The sequence below is a fragment of the Amblyomma mixtum genome, chromosome 2, assembly GCF_055824585.1.
Source record: "Amblyomma mixtum isolate Tamu chromosome 2, ASM5582458v1, whole genome shotgun sequence".
Classification (NCBI taxonomy): domain Eukaryota; kingdom Metazoa; phylum Arthropoda; class Arachnida; order Ixodida; family Ixodidae; genus Amblyomma; species Amblyomma mixtum.
Window position 1 is genome coordinate 40,388,345 of NC_143013.1, and position 6,006 is coordinate 40,394,350.

The following is a 6,006-nucleotide window of genomic DNA, read 5'->3' on the forward strand; positions in this document are numbered from 1 at the left end:
CTGCCTGGACTGCTCGTTTTAGCATATCATTATCCTCAGTGTTTGGCCAACAGCCAAAACTGTGCTGCGGGCTGCCGTTTGGTAGAGACAACGTTGAAAAGAATTTCACAGCGCAATTTTAACTATCACATGGGGTGGCAGAGGGACAGTTGATCTTTTAAAAATGTATGCCAACACCTCTCAAAACACCAGAAAAGTCGATGCTGAGAATACGCGAGGTGCTGCTTGAGTATCTGTGCTGACAACTGCACTCCTGGTAAGACAGATAATGCTCGATCCCGGCCGCGGCGGCTGAATTTCTTGAAGGCGAAATTCTAGAGGCCCGTGTGCTGTGCGATGTCAGTGCACGTTAAAGAACCCCAGGTGGTCGAAATTTCCGGAGCCCTTCACTACGGCGTCTCTCATAGCCTCAGTTGCTTTGGGACGTTAAACCCCAATAAACCAAACCAAACAGATAATGCTGTTCATGTTCACACAAAGATGAAACAACGGCATGTGAAATGCGTACGCCGTAGCCAGCGCGCAACACGTGATGCAACCAATATGATTCTAATGAATAGAGCAAGCATGTGCAGTTTTTGAGGGACAAAATGTCTCCGAAAACTTGAATGACAGAAGGCTGACGAGTTACAGGATGTCCCACATTGAACTCAACGCATAGATTAGTGAATTACAGTTACTAGAAGAAAGTTAACAGAAGGAAGTAAAGGAAAAAATATGTGTGCAATAAGATTACAAAACGCTACAGGTAAATCTCGTATATAAGCCGCAGCACCTGCGGCTTATATAGCAGTCATATGTTAAGGTTACAATTCTTAAATTTTTTTAATACTTTTAAACAAATGAACAATCAAATTTACATCAAACTGAGCACAACCACACCGCTACAAAGGAGAGTTACAGATATTTCGTAAGTCAAATCAATCGAAGGAAAAAAAACTGCCAAAAAAAAAAACAGAAAATGTTGTGGCCCAGAACTCTAAACAAATTAGATTTCCTCAAACTTTCAAACTTTACGGGTGTGATTTTTATTGTTTTCGCAATGCGTGCTGTGGTATGCAAATTTCTGATGCGAATAACATAGGCCTAATAATACAGGAATAATATAGGAGGTCTACGCTCTGCACTGGCTGAATTGGTTTTTTCATTGTCGTGGTTAGATCCCAACTGGAAAGCGTCCTGTATTCAATTATCTCAATTTGCGTCCATTTAATAATGAGGCGATTAAATAGCCGAGTGTCATGATTTCATTAAACTGAAGATGAGCAGTATTGGAATAAACAGCGAAGTTTCCTTTTCCCCTCCATTCGCCATGCACATAGCGCACATTCTTTCGTTATAAAAGTTGCAACATCTTTTGTGCACATCTGTGCCATTAAACTCTAGAAACATTTATTAAACAGAAACAGCGGAATTTAATGAGCCCAAATATCAACCACACGCTACACATGTCATAACTGTTTGCCAGGAGTATTATTATGGCTTATTGAAACACAGATGCGTTCTTTAAACAGACAAAAAAATTTTGTTTGCGTATTTTGCTCTTTGAAATTATGTATTAGACATTATCATACATGAATCACCGGTATATACATTAATATTTAATTTCTTCTTTCATGCTGTTTCGGTTTCGGCTTCACCAGTCGAACGATCACTGTGTGATGTCAAAGAAATGTCTAATGAAACCAAAACAGCAATACATTCGCTGTAGTTTTAATTCACCAGGTACAACGCTTAAGCCACCCCGCTTCAAAACCTAGAATAACAGCAAACGAAGTATCAACGGTTACATAGAAGTTTTTTTTTTTTTTTGTTTTTTTTTCGCGCCCCACATGACCTAGTAGTAGTAGTAGAACTTTATTTTCCATCGATGTAGAAGGCCCCCTACTCCCCGCCCCTGGCGCGCAGGCTCAAGCACAGAGGGGCTCAAATGGGCGGGGGCTTCCGCGACTAGACAGGCGAAGGTAGGGTGTGTAGCGAAGGTATCGAAGGTACAGCATTTCTACAGTGCCTTCCGTCGCCAGGCGGATCACATGACCTAAACTCACCTTTGACGTCACACCACCGTTCGGATGAAACCGAAAAAAAAAGAAAACGAGATGAAATTCAACAATTAATTATTTAGCGGCCGTTGGCGAATTCTACTTGGTGATAAATGTAACGTCTTACGCATTATTAGATGAAAACATATAAAATTAAAATCAACGAAATAAAGAAAAATCAGTTCATATGCGCGACAAAGAGCGATTGTATCAGGGGTCCGAATATTAAAAAAAAATGATGCATAACTATGTCGCTGTCAGCCTATAACCTATTATTTCTTTTTACCTCGAAACGCTTCTGTGCCTTGGCCCCTTCTATGCCATTGAAGCCAACGTTACTAGATTATTGAAGAGAGAGAGAGAGAGAGGAAACTTTTATTTAATATGAGGAAGGTTGCTCGAGCAACTTGGGTGGCACCCCTAGTCCAAGGCGCCACTGGCTTTCGCTGACTGACGGACTTGCTGAACCAACTTAAGTTGCTGAAGCCAAACCAACTCTATGGTTTGGTTTGGTTTTTGGTTGCATCATGTCGTTGGTCAAACGTGGAGCGATTAGGCAAAGATAAATGGGTAGATAGGTAAACTGGTTTTTGAGGAAAGGAAATGGCGCAGTATCTGTTTTACATATCTCGGTGGACACCTGAACCGCGCCGTAAGGCAAGGGAGGAAAGTGAGAGTGAAATAAGAGAGAAAGAGGTGCCGCAGTGGAGGTCTCCGGAATAATCTCGACCACCTGGGGATCTTTAACTGCACTGGCATCGCACAGCACACGGGCGCCTCTTGCGCCGCCGCGGTCGGGTTCGAACCCGGGTACTCCGGCTCGCTGTGGAGGTCTTTTGCGGAGGTTTGAAGACACTTCAGCAACTGCTTTATCAATGATCACAAAAAGCTTAGTTTGATCAAAACTGCACTGTTTGAATACTTTCGTGATACAGAATCTTTAAACCTAACGTACAACATTCCCCCGCCTCCTCCGCTGAATCTCCACGGCCGAGAAACGAGTTGGCGCTACCGATGCAATCGCCGAGAAAGAGGCCATTTTCGCTTCGTCGTCGCCGCAGGCTATGCGAATATCCGACTTTTTCTTATCGATTCAGGCAAGTACCCCAAACAAATCTGATATAAACAATTCTGCCGTCCAAATGCCATTTCTGTGCAAAACTTGCTTGAACAATTCACTTGTTTAGCTGAGATGAATCTACGGCGTGCGTTTAATTGCAGAACACGCTTTTGACCCAATCAAGCTCATAATAGAAAAGCCAAAAAAATTCGGTGGAGACCATGGAACAGAGGTATATCTCTAATTATCTTAAAACTACTTCAACTGTGACATCACGGTCACTGTAATATAACTATTGGCTATCAGAAAGGAAATGAGAAGGGAGTGAGACACCCCAGTGAAGGTCCACCTGGGGCTCTTCAGAAATTTTTCATTGTGCTTCCTTCTTCGCAGTGATGCGCAAGACATTAATACACATGGATCACCACTCTGGTCATATGCTAGCATCACCTACTGCCTCTAAATGATTTATAAGAGAATTTCTTTCAACTGTTTCAGTATCAACAATGTCTACTGCAATCAATCACTGCTTCTTCACTTGTTGCGCTCTGGCTCTTGAGGAAGGCAGAGTTTATCGTTGCAGTGAATAAAAACGGTGAAGCAGCGATTATTTCGCAATTTCTCATGTTTCATGTGACCTATATTGACATCTGATGTCATTGCTATCGCTCGGCTGTCGATACAAACTGGGGAGAGAAAAAATTTGATTATAAATGGTTTAGCGAGCCTAGGTGACTGCCACGTGGTGATCCATGCAATCTCCTATGCATCACCACAATGAACAGAAGACTGGAATGCAGACATACCACATAAGGTTTTTTTTTTTTTTCGTTTCATCCTCCAAACGAGCTTGGTTGATGGAAGATGGAAACTGCAACTACACGCCAGAGAAAAAATTCAACTGCACAACTGCCTACAAGGCATAGGCAGATTCCATGTGCAGTGGGCGATCCATACGACTACAAACAAAAAAGTGGTGTCCACAGGCCCTGGATTCCGTACACAAATGCAAAGTTGTTGACGCTGGCCTCCCACGCTCGACGAATTCAGTTAGTGCAATCTAGTTAAACCAGCATCTTCGAACCGCCACTCGGGACTTGTCTAACGCGTACTAACTCAACATTTCTAATAAATTTTCTGCCCCTTCAGAAGTTCAATTATCGAGGACCACCTTTCTTGGTTTCACCTTGGGAGAAGGTCCGTACTTATGGATGTTCGAAACCCGCATTTTGTTGCAGAGGATAACTGATGGTGCTGCCTGCTTTTGCGCGTTTCCAGCAGGCTTGAACACGCTGCGGTGGCCAATGAGCGTGTGCGAACTGCCGGTTGCTTCTTCGCATGTCTTAATTGACATGAATTCCTTCTTACCAATAATAAATAACGTGCGCGGAAGGCTATGTGCACAAGCAGGTGCGATGAGGACACGTCAGCGGACCCTTGCACCATATAAATATACTTCAGTAGCAGAGTGACTGCCACTTAGCAGCGTGCCTGAATAAAAATTAATGACCTGCCATTACGGCCCAGTGGGATTACGCACCAGTATGAACGACGGAAGGTTCTATATTTCGCATCTGTTTTCAGCGGTGCCATATGCTTCTCTATCCCCATACTATCAGCGACAACGCCAGTGCATTTAGCTTTTGGTGCTGAAACGTGCATACACCACCTTTCTGATGCAGCGCACGTGCACATAATTTCGACCATCAAAATATAGTGACGGGCAAAAGGCCGAGATTATTATTTTGTCAACCCTTCCATACATTGACACTGACGATGGTCACGCAATTTTCGAATTTTTGACGACCAAATTGGGGCCAGCGACAGAAATGCATTCTGGTGAAGCCATTTTGCTAACACATGCAAACGTGGTGTCGAAGAATTTGCTAACTGCACAATGATCTGCCGGGTGGGACCACTACAATTTCATACAGGCCAGAGGGGCTGCATGCCAGCTTGGACTAGATTCCATTCCATACTACTGAGAAAATTTCGCTGATGCAAAGGGGGGCGGAGGCGTCACCGCCTGCTGCCGCATGTGTTCACAACACTATAAACAACACGGTCAGATTCAGTAATGCGCTAACTCGCGTTGAACACCCGCAGCAGTGCCACTATGGTGATGCAGTAGCGGATCATGACAGCAGAACGCGCACTACGCAGAAACTTTCTACAACAAAGTTTTAGCACAGTGCAATGTGCTACTAATTCCGCTTCCCCAAGGCCCCGTCTGCGCATGCGCGGTTCCGAAAGTTTTTAAAATGTGCACGTTAATTGGTTTGGTTTATGGGGTTTAAGGGTTTTAAGTCCCAAAGCGACTCAGGCTATGAGGGACATTGTAGTGGAGGGCTCTGGAAAATTTCCACCACCTCGGGTTCTTCAATGTGCATAGACATTGCACAGTGAATTGGTGTACGTTAGTTCGTTCTTGTGTAAGTGCCATTGTAAAAGTCAATGCTATTGTTGCACTTCATAAATCTGCACATATATTGTGTAATACATATGCTGCTGCTCCAGTCATCACGATGAGAAGGAATGCACAGCTGAGCTGCTTATGTTGCGGCGTACTGAAACATGTACAAACATCTTGCACAAGCACGCACAGTGAGCAAATGTTGCAAACTCTTCACAACATGCACAATGTGAGCAATGTAGCGTGCCATTAAGTCGGGAAGTGTGGTTGTATCTAAACTCCTTGCACTCATGACCTTTAACCACCGCAATCAAGATGAACTCTGGCATGTTTGCCAAATACTAAACAAAGTGACAGGTACCAGCATGAAGCCTTCTACTGATGCCAGTACAGTCAGCGACAGGAGCATCATTGCTGCTTATTTTTCACTCTTTCATGCGCAAGAATAACTTGCAGTGATAAAATAATCAGTGCCACAACAGAGCAGAAAA